The 19,149-nt window shown below is 34.1% G+C and overlaps 1 long non-coding RNA gene across 1 annotated transcript in view; it reads left to right on the forward strand.

Moving 5' to 3' along the window:
- LOC148275018 (uncharacterized) overlaps window positions 1–19,149 on the forward strand; it is a 100,296-nt gene that overhangs the window by 51,449 nt on the left and 29,698 nt on the right. The window contains exon 3 of the long non-coding RNA XR_015824130.1: window positions 5,597–5,638. This is a non-coding gene — a long non-coding RNA (uncharacterized LOC148275018). The remainder of the gene's footprint in view (window positions 1–5,596; window positions 5,639–19,149) is intronic.

Genomic DNA, 19,149 nt, shown 5'->3' on the forward strand with positions numbered 1-19,149 from the left:
TAGGTTTAAAGAAGAGGCATCTTAGGACTAGGTTCTCCTGAGGCATGCGCAGCACGTGTCCGAGCCAGGTCTACCGCCGCATCTTCAAGACGCTCGTTAAAGGAAGCTGCTGCGTCCGTTCTCGGACTTCAATGTTAGTTATAAAATAGAACCACCTTGTACCTATTATTCTCCTCGAGCGCTCACACTAAAAACTCGGAAGTTTGGTGTTCTGAGCTTTGGTAAGGTGCCAAGATTCGCACCCATACAGGAGAGTACTGGCATTATACAAATGTTAAATAATTAGCATTTCGTTTTAACCTTGTATAGACTAGATCTCCAGATAGCTGATTTTCTGAGATATCTCTAAATATTAATCCTTGGCTCTACCCGGCCGAGTTTCTCCAGGGTATGCTTGGCTACAGCAGTTTAGAGACTAGAAGGAATGTGTATTTGACTACACATTTTTATCGATTGTTGCGCGGTACGATCGATAATCCTGAGATTATGATGAGCATTGATTTGTATGTTCCCGATAATTACCTAAGACAGCGTCAGCATAGATTGTTTCATATTCCAATATAGAAAACCACCCTGCCGTTGGAAGGGCTACGCTATGCTGAACAACATCGCTCTGGATATTGATATGTTCCATGTATCCGAGGGGGTTTTCCGGAGCAGGATTCTCCTACTACTTTGACATGAGTCTCTTTCCTGTATTTTTTCTTTTTTATAATATGTACGTATTGAACATATGTTTGTAATGTATATGCTATATTTAAATAAATTAATTGAATTGAATAGCACGCATCTTGTTAAAAGTTGCCCCAGCAATTGCTAGGCGAGTTGCGAGCTCTTTGTGCATGCTTCCATCTTCAGCTATGTGAACTATAGTATTTAAAGCCGTCAATTTTCTCGATCCTCTGTCCGTTATTATAGAGAGGCTGATCAGGGTCAGGACAGAATTTGTTGAGTTTTCGGTGTTCGTACGAGTCTTTTTGGTGTTAATATTAAGACTCAGACGGGTAGAGTTTTCCTGCAGTTTGTCAACAATTTCTTGAAAACCACTAACAGACTTTTTAAGAAGAACCGCATCGTCTGCATACTCCAAGTCGCACAACTTTAGGGGGAGTTTACAGTTCAAAATTCTTAGACACCACAAATCCTCTCAAAAAAGGAAAAGACGCCACAAGGCCTTTAGAAGGGATCCGAGTAAAAAGAGGGTGCTCTCAATAGACCATGATTAGAAAGTGAAGTCCTCAACCAGATATTCAAAGTATTTGGTGCAGTTTTCACGTAGGGAGGCAGTTTATCTCGGTGAATTTTTTCTTGTCGTTTTCAATAACCTGTATAATATAATATATATATATCGGACTTTCCACACAGGTTTTGCCACCTAACCGTTTTTCCACCAACACGCCGCTTGTTTTACACACAATAACCGTCGGTATTAAACCACCCACCCCCAGCGCCATGTTAAGCGATTCCCGCCCTTCGCCACCAGGCATTACCGCCCGTATTTACATCAAATATTATTTCATTGCCTCGGGGCTGCGGCGCGTCACGATTTTCAATCAGAGCTTCGCTAATCCTGTTGTCTTTTATAATATTGTGCTAAATGTTCACGCCTCATGTCAGCCCACGAGCTTACGAGATTTAGCTGTCAAGTAAAAAATATCAGACGTGTTTTACCGTAGGATACAATCTTAGTGTTTTTTAATCTTGTAGATTTCTCAATTTGTTTTATTTTTACTAAATGTTACTAAATATTTGTATATTACCACTAACCGACTTTTCTATGTCTACCGGTTTCGAGACGCAAAACCCACTATATAAAACCAACACGACAAGCACTTTAATAAGTAACGGTTTCATGCACTGATTAGGTTATGAAAATATTTTATGTTTGAGAAACAATTAAGAGAAATAGTCACAGAAATATACTCCCGAAGATTTTAAAAATGTAAATTAATATATTTTAGAAAATAAATTTACTTTAAAGCCTCTCATTGATAAATACAAGATGTATTAAGTATGAAAAACCACAAATTTGTCTTTCTTACTGTTGACAATGCTAAAAATAATCTACAATTTAAGAATTAGTTCGGAGGCTGTCGGCGTGGAAAAGAGAACAATCTCTCTTTTGGTCTCCTTTTATAGCATTTCGAAAGCGCCCTCTGTTGTCGGTTTTACATATTGTGCGATGTTCAGGCACGGCACAGGTGTTTCAATAATTTTCTTGGTTTGTCCGTTTTGTTTCGTTTCCAAATCGATATTAATTTTCTTCAATGTTGAATACGATTGTAAATCGATTTTCGGAACTTAAATCGCCATTTCGTGGATTTAATTTGGGAATCAGCACACCACTAAATAGAATTGTGGGGGGACTGTTTTTAGAAGACAACAATGAGCTGTGCTGTGATTATTGTTAACAAAATAAAAACAACAATATTTGTTTTCTAGCGATTTTCCGATATATTTTAATTTTGTGGGCCATTTTTAACAAGTTGTTAAACTAGAGACAACTTAATAGGTTAAAAGTTACACAGAATATCAAAATAATGATCGCGATGTACAAGAAATCAAATTATACGCATTATATATGTTTGGATAATTTATATAGCGCCATTTTTGTGAAAATCAGCTCAAGGGCATTATCAAAAAGGAAATTTGTTTTTAATTTTTATATTACCATACATGTCCGTAGCCAGATCGGTGCTTTTTGGTAGTCATCGGCTTTTATGTTTCTCTATCTTTCATCGTTATTTCACTCTGTAATCCCAATTTATAACAACAATACGTTACGGTTCTATTTCGTCATCATAATTACCTTTCCGCACCTAATGGTGCATAGGGCACTGCATTGGTATACCAATCGCTGCGTTTCTAGATCATATTTGTTACCTGAAGGTAAGAAGATCAGTCTTAGGCTTCGGGTGCTTGGCCAGGGACTATGAAATATTTGTTTATTTAAAACTAATAGCAAGAATAAGTACTTTGGCGGACTTTTTGCTAAAAGCAATATATTCCAGCCCACCAAAACTGACTAGTTTTGAGAAGAGATTGGTCAAAATTTTGTACTAAAAGACAACAAATAAATATTGGAAAATACATATTTATATAAAAAAGCCTAATTAATTAAAAATAACAGCTGTTTTTTAATTGGGAGATATGGCTTGCACATATTACCTTAAATTAAAAGTGTATTTTTTTTATACATATTAAATGATGGGGTATGTGTGATCAGATAAAACCTTTGTAAAGAGAGAGAAAGAGGAACCAAGGAAAGATAAAGATATGAAAATATATATTTAAAAAAAATAAAAAGCAGTAAAACTCGGGGATAATATTCTTATGTAAAAATGTTCGTATTTTTGTGGATATCTGTTATTGATTTCATGTATTTTCGCTGCATTCATGTTGATATCCCGAATAAATAAAATAAAAACACATTTTTAAATAAATATTTCATGTCAACCGCGTCGGGAATTGAACCAGAGACCTCTTGCATGGTAGGCAAACGCGCTGACCACTACACTACGAGGCCGACGTGGTTGTTTTACACACAAAATTGTATTTTTCGTTCCGCCCGGATACAAAATATAACAAAAAAAACAGTTTTCTTCAGGTGTTCATTAAACCCTGTCACATCCGAAACCACGATAATCAGTATGAGCAAGAAGATATATTGGAATATCAAAAAAAGGAAATGGTTGCTTACTCCTGCAGGGAAGAAACGGGAGGGGGGGGGAATCTGATACTGCGCCGCTCTCCCCTCACTTCTCCCCTGCAGAAGTAAGCAACCATTAGTTTTTTTTCATATTTTACTTTTGAAAACTTTCTTTGTTCTGAATATGCTAATATGTCTTCTTGCCCATACTGATCATTGTGGTTTCGGATGTGACAGGGTTTAAAGAACACCCTGTATATCTACGCAAAAGACGGCATAAAAGACATCGTTTTTTTTTTATACTTATAATTATTCTCAATAACGTAAACTCACGTTGAAAAACGGACCCTTAATGAATGCCTCGTTCATTTATCCGGCTCGCAATTATTATTGTGTAGAATATTTTTCGCTCTCCTGGCGAATGTTTTTTGAAACATTAATCCCCCCCTTCCGGCGTGTTCCGAATAAACCGGAAGCGAACCGACTGCCACCGGGAAATGGGAAGCTACGCGCCCATCTTCTCGGGTATTTTGTCCTCAGGTATTCTGTCCTCGAGGCTTTCACGGTTCTGAGTCGGCGTGCTAAAAAGACTATTCAAAGCAAATAGGGCATTAAAATATTATAATCCCGAACCGCCCAGATAATGAATAATATTAACCATAAACAAATTTTATTATACAATTAAGTTAGTACAAACAAACCATCACGCCGTTTCGACGGACGACGATTATTCCGACAGTTGACATGTCCATCTTCAAGTATTTGAGGGTACTATGTATTTGCGAACCCGGCAAAATTTATTTTTAGCAAATCACAAAGAACTGATACATTAATATTTTTTTTATATTCCAAATTTTTACTATAACCAGTTCATATTTAATTTATTTATACATAAACGGCATAAATTGCCTTTAACACATATTGAACATAAATATGAAAAAAAAATACATAACAAAAAATTATAAAATTGCATAACTATAACAATAGTAACAAGTAGGTAAATACACATAAGCAACCAAAAATATTAACGAAATAAATAAATAAATAAATATGAAAAAACAAAAAAGGAAAAACATTTTTGAATATAAAGAAAAGTTTAAGAATTATATTGCGAGAGAAAAAAATAAATCAGACTCTTTTTCTAACTATCGAGTCCAGAACCAAATATATCAGCCTTGTCCTCATACTGATTATCATATCTGTGGAGCCTAGGGATAGGCGAGTGCATGTGATAGTTAGTCCTAGAACTTGCAGAGCAAAAGGGAGATCTGTGGCGGGTATGTCGTGGTGATGAAATAATTATTATTTCATTAAAATTATTTGCCTTAAAAAGATGCCCATTAAAGGGTGAAAGCGCTAATTTGTCAAAATAAATAAGTGGAAGTGTACCAAGTATTTTTTTAATTAATAACTTACATGGAAATATAAGTTATTACATCAAATAATTATTATTTTGTCAAGAAACAATAGTGAAATATTTTATTTAATTTTGGAAATTACCAACCTTGCTATTCTCAAATAGAGACTGGTATGTTTGCAACAAACCCATCAATTTGAAAGTCAAATTCTCACAAATAAAGTCGTGTTTTGAACTGACAATTTTATAATTATTGTATACAATAGTATTCTGAATAAGTTTCAATTCATATCTCACTGTTTTAAGATTTTTGATTTTGCCAGATTTGCAAGTTATAACCCCCATTTGTTGAATTTAGTCATTCCATGTTTTTCTCAGTCTTCTTCGTATTCTGCATCCATCAACATTTGCATCGTAAATCTTTCGCCTTCCATTCGTTCTACTTGTCCAAACCAACGCAGCGCTCCTTTCTTGATTTTTTTGGATATTTCTTGTTTTAGCTTTACACGAAAATTCTATATTATTTTAGATTATCATAACGTCATGTTCTTGAAAATTGTCTTCTTACATTTTTTTCCTTTTTGTTACAGATCGCATCATATGAACCATGAACCATGATCTTCTGTCAAGAGGTAAGTTTGAAATAAATCAACTTTAATACTTAAAAAGTTAGTAAATATTTGTATATTACCATTTAGTGACTTTTCTATGTCTACCGGTTTCGTCAGGACACTAATTACACCAACACGCAAAACCCTTAAAAAATAAAGATATACCTTCTCATTAGAAGTTGCTTAAAAATATAGAAACAGTGTGCTCTTAGGACACATGCTATTAGTGGCCAACATTATCGTGCCCTGCTAACATTAAAAATATATATATATTTCGTGAGAGTAATTTATTTAACCTTAAACTGGTAGTTGTTTGACTTGAATTTATATAATTAATTTGAAGTATTAACCCGAGCCTTTTACAAAATATCGCCTTGTCAGTACCGAGATTTAGTTACAACAACAAACCATTACGCCGCTTCCCCGTAGGGGTAGGCAGAGAGGATAGAACGCCATAACACTCTATCTTGGCATACAGACCTCGCTTCCTCTACATTCATACATCTTCTTATGCACGCACGCCGATTATTCCTACTTTTAACATGTCCATCTTCAAGTATTTGATGGACTTTAGAGATTTAGTTACAAATGTAGTATTTAGCTTGTTGCTGGGTGTGGAGCTCGTAACTTAAAAACTATTAAAAAAAATATTCTTTACTATTTTTGGCCCTCAACCGAGGTTTGAAGTTTATAACTGTCGGAATATTTTGTTAATTATCTTTATTGATAAAATTATTTTTTTGATAGTAAAGATATAACTTAATCACATTATAAATTCGAACACGTTTTAAAACTACCGAAATGAAAAAAGTTTACACTCCGCGGAACTGATTCCGTTAAGCGCCTGGCCAATATTGACGAAAACAATGGCTTAAATTAAAACAATGCTACTTATTTTTTACAAAACAAAGTGCAACTCACGTCCTTAGATGCTTATTTAATAAGATTTAATGCCCAGTATAAAATTTAATTGGCCTGATTTTCTTACTTAAATACGACATGACAGCCGGTTTATCGCAAAAAAATAGACTTTTTCGTAAACTTCAAGCAATGGTTGAGGGCCAAAAGTAGTATCAAATAATTTAAAAAAATATATTTTTTGCATTCCGAGTAATTCAAAAGGCAACTTTTTAGACCTCTTTCATTTCGAAATTCGGAAAAAAAAATATCGGACCACCCTAATGCCCGCCCTTTTGCATATTTAAATAAAGCGGTTAAATAAACAAATAAAATTGTTTTAAAGGGTGAACGTGGGTTTTAAAGTCCTACAATTTCAACAATGTTTGATTATGTCCAAATGCTTGCAGCATTTGGACATAATCAAACATTGTTGGTTTCAGCTCTTTTACTTCACAAAAGTCAACAGATGGAAGAGTTGAGGGAATGTGGATGTTCAAACGTGGGCAGAATGGTGAATGTTACACAGTGTGTAAAGTGGCCACTTAAACCAGCCAATGACAGGTCATAAGCCCTGTACATGCCTAGACTTCCATATTCCCTTCTCAAAAATTTTTCACTCTCTGTTGAAATAAATTTAAATCCTACAATTTCATTTAGGTACTAGGCAACGCCTAAAAATATTTTTTAACTTATATACCTTCATGTAATCATAACGACCCTTTACAATCTCATTCCAGCATGTATGCAACGGTTGTAAAATAATACCCGCATACCATGATAATGTAGTTTTAATTAGATTGTTTTAAATAAGTACCGAATTTCGACAAATTTATAATCAATTTCCCGGCGGATTGCGGTCAAAGTTATATCGGTTTAATTACCTTATTTGATAAACCAACAAATGCAATGTCATTTGCATTTTACTGTGCGTAAAAAACATTTAATAGTTTCCTTAAATAATCGTTACAGGCGCGTACAATCTGTATGTATTTCAAATAAGTAAGGTCTAAAATCTCAACTGTTTTTTTTCCTAAGAATAACGTCCCGTTAATAAAATAAATATAAGTATAGATTCGAAACCGGTCGGTAAAAAAAATAAGTGGTTAAAAACAAAGTTGTTTTATTTATTTCATAATAATGAATAACCACAAAGTTAGTGTTTCAAATAAAAGGTTTACAACGTCCCGGTTTATTTTTATTTATTGTAATATCTTATACATATTACAAAAAAAAAAACGTATCCCTAACTCTAGTTTAGACTTGTGTTTGATAAATAGAAAGGAAATTATACGGTTTTGCCATTTTAAAAAACCGCTCTTTCAAAATTGCACGCTTAAAAAAATTGAGTAAATAAATATTTGATAAAAGCAATCATTTGCCAAGGTATTTATCATGTACTTAAAAGTTTTATAAAACTAAAATATAATTACTTTTGGACCGGCAGATTACGCCTCTTGAAATTTAGAATAAACTTAGGTACATTGATTGCCACTCATACAAAACAATGTAATGAGAGAAAATTTGTTCTGATGAAAAAAAAAAGTTTTTTTTTCTAGAAATCATAAAAAAAAACGCATGTTTTTCTAGTATATATAATTAGAGATGAAAATAATCGAATTAATTTACTAATCGAATGATTAGTTATTGAATGAATTCAATAATCGATTATTGTATTATTTAGTTTATCTCTGCCTAACTTAAAAAATAAAGTGACCAACATATTTTTATCAAAAAGAGCAAATCATCTTCAGAAGATTGGGTTGGAATAGTCATAATTTGATTGATTAATGTATTTTGTTACTGTATAATTTCTTTAAAATATGTATGTATTTCAAGTAATTAATAATGTGTACTAATATATTAATATAAGTATATTAATATTTCATACTCGATTTTTTTTTTTTTTTTTTAATATGTTTATTTCTAAGCACTCTTTATACCACATATATGTAAATAGCAGAAATGCCGTATATAAATAAATAAATTAATTAATTGAATGAATTATTTATTTCCAGTATTACGGAATTCGAAATAAAAGTCGGATTCGAATGAATTGAGTAATCGAATGCATTCGAACGGGTCATCTCTATATCTTATAACTCACTTAAGAACATTTTTCATTCCAGTATTTTATGATCCGAACGGGGAGGCATCGTTTCTTTTAATACCAACGGATTTATAAAGCAATCTCCTGATATTAGATTTTTTTCACGAGAACACTGATTTACATAATATTTTTTTCACGCCAGGTATTTTTACAGATACAATATCAATTGAACGCTAAAAAGTATTCAAATCATATTAGAGATGTTAAATCATAATGCTTTTTTTTAAAGCCGCGCTTGATTAAGGCCGTGTGACGCACGACCAAAGCGAAAAACGTAGAAGTTTATAGGGATTGTAATTCTTTCATTAATATCTTTTTTTTCCCACGCCCGCTCCTAAGTGGAGCATGTGGATATCACTAGACGCCTCCTGGAGACCCTATCGCGCCAGCACTCTCGTCTTCCCCGCCGAACCAAGCCAAAAGATCGTCATTGACGACCTTCCCGAACGGGGAGAGCGAACCGAAATGCCGATTATTCAACTCTTGTATAATGCCAGTTTAGGGTTATGGGTGCGAATCCTGGCACTTAACTAAAACTCGAAACACCATACTTCTGAGTTTTGAGAGGAAGTGCTAGAGGAGAATATTAGGTATAAGATGGTTCGATTTCATTACTAATGTTGAACTCCGAGAACGGACACAGCAGCCTCTTAAAACGAACGTTTTGAGGATGCAGCGGTGTTCATTGATATTGTAACGGTCATAAATTGCTTGCCGTCACAGACAATAATCACACGACCAATCTTTTGATATTTCTATGCCGAATACGCGTCTGAAAACGCGGCGTTTCTATGCTTTCTTTTTCGTGTCAAACATGTAAGGTGACGGATCGCTAGCGACATATCGGGGGCTGCTTTTCGCGTGAGTTTTTTAGCCACTTTCATGTATGCTAATCCAGGGTCGCTAGAACTCACATTAATCTTGGATTGTTATTTACAGAGCCCCTTTTCTACCTTTTTAAATCTAATTAATATTTTACTTACTTTGTATACGGTAAATACATGTTAAATAATTTATAAATGAAATACAACGATTTAAACGAGCACTAAATAAATAGTTCAGATCTTGTCTCGATGTCCCTTATGTTTGTCAATGCTTCTTTCTTTTTTTTTTTTAATGTTTTAAACTATTATTTTATTGTAATATTTAAACCTTATAAATTGTATACATGGACAATGTCCGTTAATAAATAAATAAATAAATATGTAACAATTTTTGATTATTGATTATTGACATTTGAAATGTGGATGTTCAAACATGGGCAGAATGGTGAATGTTACACAGTGTGTAAAGTGGCCACTTAAACCAGCCAATGACAGGTCATATGCCCTGTAAATGCCTAGACTCCCATATTCCCTTCTCAATAGTGTTTTCTCCTCTCTGTTGAAATAAATTGAAATGTATGTACATTGTTATTATTAGAGCACACATAAGAATATGTTTATGTGTGTCCTATTTTAAGATTCAAAATAAAAAAAATAAAAATAAAAAAGGCTTGAGAATCCTAAACAATTTTTTTGTTTTAACCAATGTTTATTATGAATCGTAACTGCAGACGAATGAAAAACATAGCGAGCGATTTTCAATTTTAATGCTGTTTTACTCGTATTTTAGTTCACGAGAAAAACTAGGATCATATTTTTATTTTATTTTATTTCATTGGAAAGCCAACAGACATTTATACATTTACAAGAATCAATTATACCATAAATACATATCATAAAGTCCAATTAGAGGCTTCCACATAATATTGTTATTGTAAATGTTGTCACATAAAAATTATACATAACATAAAATAGCTAATCATACAAAACTTATAATATTACTAGAAATGTAAGTGAATATTGGTCACACAGTTGCACATTACAATAAATAATACAACTATAGTTGACCATACAGTGTTCATTTAGTATGTGCCTACATACAGAACTGCACATAACCTGCATAATATAGGCTGCGGATTCAAGGCGCAACATCATAACTTAAATTATTTTGGAAAATTTCACTCCTAAAGGAAGTCAAAGATATGTTATTAATATCAATACTATTTAATTTCTGATTACACATATGGCAGGTTCTATTTACAAATGAATTTTGAAAAGATTTAGTTTTACATTTAGAAATTTTAAAAAGAGATTGGTTTCTGGTCTGCGTTACTGGGACTCTAAAATTAATAAGTGACAGAATCTTAGGGCAATCTATCATGTTATTCAAAGTTTATACATAAAAATGGCATCAGCCATGTTCCTTCGAGTTTGGAGAGTTTGGAGAGTTTAGAGTTTAGGTAAGTTTATAGACTCATTTGGACCTGTATTCTGAGTCAACGGTCTAAAATTGCAATACGATAAAAATTTTGATTGTATAGATTCAATTCGGTTAATGTATTTTTTGTATTGAGGGCTCCAAGCGGGAGATGCGAATTCTAATTGACTTCGAACAAATGTAAAGTAAAGAGTTCTAAGAGTGCGCGCATGATTGAATTCTCTCCTTATACGGAAGAGGAAACCTAACATTTGGTATGATTTTTTCACAATTGATTTGACATGTGCCTCAAACGTTAACTCATTGTCAAGTAGAACCCCGAGATCCCGCATCTCATTAACTTTAGTAAGTACTTGATGATATAAATATGTATCCTTTAAGATACATTGTCAAGAAAAGAGAAAACGGGTATTTGGCATATTTCGAACGCTGGACAGCAGTGGGGACGGCGCAGAGCTCTCGCATTTTAAATGTTTGTTATGAAGAATGAGCATTTTACATCGAAGCGCGGCGGATCGAACACATTCACTGCCCTAAAAAATATGTGTTCGCACAATTTTTTTTTTCGCTTCACTTTGCTTCTCTAAGCTTACCCTAATGAGCGTTTCACTTCGAAGCGTGACATATCAAAATCATTTGGTGCCTAGCAAAAATGTTTTCACTTTTCAAAAAGTTAACCAAACAAAAAATATATGAGCAATATAAAACAGCCGCTAGACAATGTTTCCTTTTTGATCGTCTTCTTTCTTTGTATGGAGATCTGCTCATAAAATTTAACTCCTCAGTGTTATTACGAGTCTTTGGATGTCTCACACCCCCGTGTACCTAATGTCTGTACACAATACAGACCTCGCACATGTGTTTCGGGGTAGTAAAACCTTAAGCCCTCCCCGTGCCACGAGCCTTATTGACTCTGGGTAGAGGAAAGCCGCTGGTGAACGTTTTATATTTTATCTATTTTCTGTCACTGTTTTATAGGCGTTTTAAGTGCTCCACGTTTTTGGTTTTATTTGTTTTACGTCTGACACTGGCCCTGGATCGATTGAGAATTTAATACGTTTAACAACAAATACAATTTTTAAGTTTTTACTATGTCTCGAAGGAATGTCTCGATCGAATATTTAAAAAATGTATTTAAATGCTCTTCTTGGTGCTTGGCAATCGCAATGGGAATATTTGGAAATACACGGATAATATTCGGAATTGAATGTATCAATTTCAGAAAATTATGATATATTTGGGAATTGATGGTAGATTTGGGAATAAATAAAATTAATTATTTTTAGTTTCAGAATTGATGAATAGATTTCGGAGTGAATCGGATAGATTTGGAAATAACAGGGTGGAAAAAACATTAAAAAAAAACAATTAAACAGTTACCAATGCAAAAGCACATACAATTCCAAAATTTTTCGAATGGTAGAGTCCATAGTCCGTAATCGATGACACACACGTGTTGAATTAGTTCACATGAAGTAGAATAATGACCGACGATGCAATGTCATCATTTTCTATCGAATCCAATACATTCGTATAATGCAACTCTTATAGTATTGCACGTTAAACCGGGAGCATTGTTCTGCAGTACATTCACATCGTCCCTACCTTGAAGAAATGAACTACAAAGGAAGGTCGTCTATAATGAGACCACAGGACGTAACGCCAGTCAGTCAGTCCAACAAGTTCAGTTCACTTCAGTCCAGCTCGACGAAGTCATACAGTTTCAGCATGTAGTTCAAGTGCAGTCTCTTCAACCCATCATCGCCGCTACGCTCGCGCTACACAACCAAGTGTTGTATCTTATTATATCTTATTCGCCATGTAATAAATACGCATTAAACAGCAAACTCGTGTTTTCTCTGTCAATCTCTAACTGGGGTAGGAACTCCAACCAACCCTCAACCACATAACCCTACAGAATCATCTTCTTTCGTCGCATATAATGGCTGCAGTGTTACCTTAATTGAGAACCATTTTTCAAAACATCAGACATTAGCTTGAAACACATTTTTTTGTGGTTCGTGTCCAATCGCCTGAACAACCTTAGTTTTAAAAAAATGCAGTTTACAACTAAACCTAAGGTAATCTAATTGTGAGTTTATAGTTTTATTTTATATTTACTTTTATCTTATTTATTTATTTATATATACGCCCAGTGGGCATTTTTATGGACACATTTATACATAGAAAATTATTATTAAAAAAATAGAAAGACTTTGTGGGAGTGGAAGCGGGAGAGTGGTGTTTATAATTGAATTTGATTGTAAGATTGTAAGAAGACAACTTGTTATCGAAGAAATCAAGACTGGTATGTTGGTTGGCAGACCTAAGAATTCTGGGCATAGGGGAATAAAAACCATATTTAGTTCTATGGTTATCGGTATAAAAGAGTAAGTTTAGTCTGAGGTTTTTAGTTGGGATATTTAATTTTTTTGAGCTCAGTAGTTCAGGCGCATCAAAGAGTGAGTTGAGAATTTTAAATAGGACTGTAAGGTCGGATTTATTTCGACGGTCTTGAAGAGAAGATATATTCAAGGTAGTTTCTAACTCATTATACGTTTATGGGTCTCATGATAAGCCCAACCTCCAGCCTATCTTTCTCAAAAATCGATGTTGAACTGATTCAATATTCTTGATGTGAACATCATAATATGGAGACCAGATAACAGAGGAATACTCTAGGTGCGGACGAACTAGGGAACAAAAGAGAATTTTAAGGGTATTGATATTTTTGAAGTTAGCTGTGCTTCTGTTAATAAATCCAAGAAGTTTTAAGGAATAATCGATAACATGTTCAATATGAATTTTAAAAGAAAGTTAAGTGTCAAGTATAATACCCAATATTAATCCCTAATTACAATATAAATGATTGAAATTAGGGATTAATATATACGATAAAATATTCCCAAAACGAAGGTTACCTTTCTTTTTTTTCTTCCAATCCGTCAGCGCTTAAAATCTTCTCGGGTTATCCCCGATCACTGGACTACGCAGTTTTTATCAGGTCATGGTAAATTTAATGACAAATTATTTGTTTTTAACATTGTCGATTCCCCTTCGTGCTGCTGCGGATATCCTAATCAGTCTTCTGAACACATCCTGTGGTCTTGTCCCTTTCCCCCTCTCTATGATTACCGAATGGAGATTTTTGCTACTATCCTCAGTTTATAAACTAATATCAAGGCTTTTAAAAAGTTTTGTATTCATTTCAGTGAATTTATTAATGTCACCAGAAGTCAAAATCTGCTATCAAAATCTGCTGTCAAAATCTGCTATCAAAATCTGCTGTCAAAATCTTCTAATAGCTACTTTTGATTTTATGCCCAATGTCCAAAATGTGTAGATTAGTCGATTCGTCACACAACTTGGAATTCTTTGGGATAGATCTCTCGCCATTAACACAGTGTGAGATAAAGATGGATTAGCATGGGTTAGCTCGAAGTCTTGTATGTTGATCGTGTTTTTTATTATATTATCTATTATTATTTTATTGCCCTTGTTTGTCTTTGCTACATACTTTGAGGTTCTGTTTGTTCAGTTTCTTGTAAATAACAACAACAAATCATCACGCTGTTTCTCCGCAAGGGTAGACGGAGATGATAAAACGCCACATCACCCTATCTTTGCATACAAATCTCGCTACCTCTTTATTCATACATCTTCTCATGCACGCGCGCCGATTGTTCCTACTTTTGACATGTCCATCTTCAAGTGTTTGTTGGATTTGATCATACCACGTCTTTCTCGGCCTTTCTCTATTTCTGCATCCATCGTCATTCGCATTGTAAATATTTTTAGCCGTTCTTTCGCTGTTCATTTGCTCTACATGTCCAAACCAGCGCAGAGTTCCTTTCTTGATTTTGTCGATAATGCCTATCTACATAATGTACGGATCTCGGCATTTGTGCATCTATCGTACATAGTTTTACCACACATTCGCCTAAGAGATCGCATTTAGACAGCATTCAGCCTACTATCATCCCTGTTTTTCCAAGTCCATTATTCGCTCCCATACATCAGAGTCCAGTACCAGGACTCCATTGTGAACTGCTAATTTTGTTCGAACTGTATATTGTTTCTTTATATAACTGTTGTAATTGCCTAAGGCTGTGTATATATAATATATAAATTAAAACATTTCAATTAAATCTCGCATAATACACAGCTCTTCTAGCACAGCGACCCGCTGTCTATTACTCCCAATTTCTGGGGCACAAATTGGATTTTCGTGTCGGAATAATACCCACCCTGTCCGGTGCACTGTGTAGCCGGCCCACCCACCCCCACCCCCGGGCAATCCATCATTACATGAGAGACAGGAGACAGGAAACGCGTTGGGGAGAAAAATCCCGGATTCTGGAGAAATCTTCGTTGTTTGGACCCGGTAATCAATTATTTGGGAATGCGTTGATTGGCCCGATTTGTAGTCCATTGTGGGCCAATTCCATAGAATATTAACACTGGTGAATGTTACAGTGTGTTAAGTGGCCAATTAAACCAGCCGATGACAGGTCATAAGCCCTGTAAATGTCTAGACTTATATATTCCCTTCCCTGAAATGTTATCCATCTCGTATTATTATGGATAATTTCATTTTTGTAGTCCAAAGTAGGTATTCAGTACAATTGTTTAAATCCATACAAATATTATTTATTGCATTTAAGCATGTTTTTTTTAAATTAACGATTTGTAAATGACATTTTTTTTATTAAATAAAATATATAAATAAATAATCTGCTTAAATAATAATAATTTTTCTGAATTCGCAAATCAACTGATGGAAAATACTCAATAAAGACACTAGATTAAAAGTACTTCATGTTCAAAATAAAATATTAAAATTAGAATCGGGTTGTGGTCCCGTGGCTAGTGTCTCGGACTCACGGATCAAAGATCCGTGGTTCGAATCCCGCTCTACCCCAACTTGGTTCCCATTTTCTAATAGTGAGTTATGTACAAGTCGTTGAAAATGGCCCTCAAAATTAAATATTCGTGTAAATTATAAGAACGCAAATATTTCATTGAAGAAAAAAAAAAATTATATTGAAGAAAAAAAAAGACAACTTAGAAATCTTAGAAACTAAAAAATCAATTCATAATAAGAAATAAAATTAATTTATAGCCAAATAAACAATAGTTCTTTTAGTCCTCTCCTGTTCTAGCTTCGAACATATTGATATTAAATTACCACCCTTTTAAGGAAAAAAATAACTTGATTTATTGAGTCCACGCGTAGTATTTAGTAAACATGATGAAGATAAAATAGGAATTAATTCAATAGTTACGTAAACTTTGACGAAGAAGCCCTTTTGCTTTGAAACTGGTCGGTGGAAAAAAAAAGTTAGTGGTTAAAAACAAAGTTGTTTTATTTTATTAGAAAACTTAATTTTACTTTGTAGATAACATTTCAGATAAATGTTAACTTCCCATTGTAATCGAGGCCCAGCTGGTCCAAGAAGTATAAAAATCGAAAAATTGTTTTCATAGGAGCTTCTTGCGAATACTGGGTGTTGTTCTATCACTGTTTGACGGTTACTTGCGCCCCGAATGGTTGAACATCTGCTGGCTGCTGGGTGCTGGCTGGTAGCTGAGATGGTGTGATCGCCGATCGTGCATAGCGTATAGCACTATGTATTTGTGTTTTGTCCGTGTTGGGTGTTGGGTGTGCGCGCGCATAATGGCTTTGTTAAGATTGTCACGTGTTCGGTGGCTCTCAAAGTGCGGCGCGCCGCGCGGGACACAAATCCAAAATCTTACTTTTATAATCATAAATAATAAAAAAGGACAACTTAAAAAAAATAATTGTATAGTAATTTTCATAATTTAATATTCAAATTATATATATACTATTCCAATAAAATGGCATTTTTTTTAATGCACTTATTTTTAATCACATATCCCGCCATCGGTGAACAAAAGTGAATGGATCCACCCTGCAGTGGCTTGAAGAGCGCGTTATTAGAGCTTTTCAGGCGTCCCATAGGCTCCAGGCGCTTTGGCGAAGTAGGGCAGCGAAGGTGTTTACCCGTCCAGCTGTGAACATTTCGGAGGCACTGCAGTACTTAGGCAGTCTGAATAATTGCCCGTATGAATTATTATTCGTGACCCTTAATTTATTCCATGCTGCTTGCGTATAATTGTTGCATAGTTCCAATTTAAGTGAAACGTATTGTTTTGTCTTCCCATGCTACAGATTTCGATTTGACACGTCCCATCTTCAAGTATTTGTTGGATTTGGTCATGGTCCATCACCATTTGCTTCGTAAATCAATTGAGCATTTCTTTTGCCGTCCATTCGCTCTACATGTCTAAACCAACGCAGAACTCCTTTCTTAATTTTGTCGATAGTGTAAATCTGCACGGATCTCGATATTTGTCCACACATCGTAGGTGGATCGCATTTCGTCAGCTTTCAGCCTACTTTCTCCTCGTTTTTCTTCTGAACTACTAATGAGGCCCTTTAGCCCTACGGAAAATTGGATACAGAATACGTTTATTAAAATTAGAGCACGAAAAAAATATTTAAATAAAAACGAACTTCTTTGAACGACGTCATTAGTTCATATAAATCAACCAATGATAGGAGAGTTGTGGAAGATTTCCGGTTTACTTACCGTCAATGGACCAATCGGCAGGACTGACCGAGGGAAGCTGGTGCAAATTTGAGACGTCGCACGCGGCCTTATTTCAGAAATACCAAACTTTAAAAATTATTTAATAAATTACTTTTGGTGCTTCGTTCACCCTGTTCCCGGCACCCACCGTCCTTTAAATATCGGCTTGAATCGGGTTGTGGTCCCGTGGCTAGTGTTGCGGACTCACGCATCAGAGGTCCGAGGTTCAAACCCCACTCTACCCCAACTTGATTTCCGTTTTCTAATAGTCAACTCGTTGAAAATGGACTCTGAAATTGAAGTATTTGCGTAAATTTAAAGATCGCTAGTATATTTTTTCCTTTAAAATAAAAGCAATAGCTATTATTTTGTACTATCCTTGCTAATCTTTGCCCATGCGGGCATACTTCTACCTGGGTTACGCCATGCTGGCGTCTGGCTTTATAACGTGGCTGCTCGTTGAGCGTTTACCCATATTGCCTATAATGCCCGCCATGATACACCCCAATGGGCACTATGGCGTTTTATGTGTACAACTAGGGTGGAATTCCATATCAATAAATAGAGGTAATCGCTTCGGTAATAATCTGCCTTAATCGCTAGATTTATTTATTTTTATTTATTTTATTTATTATGATTCACAAACCGGTTTGGTTTTTAAAAAAAAAAAAATATTGTTTACTTTTTAAAATCATTCTTATGTTGTTGAAATTCCACTTGTAAATGCGTTTTAAAGCTACAAGACTTTTTGTGATGTTAGCTATCATATTATATTTTGTAAATGTTATCAACTATCAAATATTATTTCCATTTGTAAATTACTCACTACAAACTACAAACTTTAAAATATATTTTTTTACTTAAATTTTAATTTTTAAACAACTTTCATTTATGTTTTTTTTTCCTTCTCTTTTTTATACTTAACCTTACATATAATTGCTTTATAATATGGAAACTTCACTGGTCCATTAGAGTTAAGTCTAATTGTGTAAAATATGAAACTTTGTAACTGTACTGTATATTTTCTAAATAAAAGAAAATAAAATAAAAAATCTATATTTAGTAAATGGGGTCTAGAATTTCAACCGTCCATGCGCTCAGTAGCTGCAAGACTTGTTGTTATCTTACTTCTATTATTATAAATTTGCTTTTTATTTTGTTTTTAAAATATCACTTAAACTTTAAACTTCACTGTTAAATAAAAAATAATACTAAAAAAATGTAAATAGGGGCTATATTTCTTACTGTCCATGCGCTCTGTAGCTGCAAGACGTGCTGGCATATTTATTTATTGTACAGCGCCCTTGAGGTGATTTTCACAAAAATGGCGCTTTATAAATTATCCAAACATATATATACGACATTGGTATAATAATCGCAATTCGTTATGTTAGATATTGTTCATCAATTATATGTGAACACAATATGCACAAATAAATATTTTAAAAAAAATGTATTGTTACAATAGAGTCCAGCGCAGCTTTTAAAGTTACTCAGAAACTAAGGAATTGGCTTTTTAGATTTTTAATTTGAAGCTGAAAGTTCAAATTTGTCTCGCTCGAACTTAAAAAAACCTTCCATAAATAAAAAAAAAACAAAAAATCGATCCGGTCGAAAATTTTCCAAAACTCGTAAAAAAAATCATAACT

The sequence above is a fragment of the Micrasema longulum genome, unplaced genomic scaffold, assembly GCF_059751315.1.
Source record: "Micrasema longulum isolate JH-2025_06_02 unplaced genomic scaffold, ASM5975131v1 h1tg001528l, whole genome shotgun sequence".
Lineage (NCBI taxonomy): Eukaryota > Metazoa > Arthropoda > Insecta > Trichoptera > Brachycentridae > Micrasema > Micrasema longulum.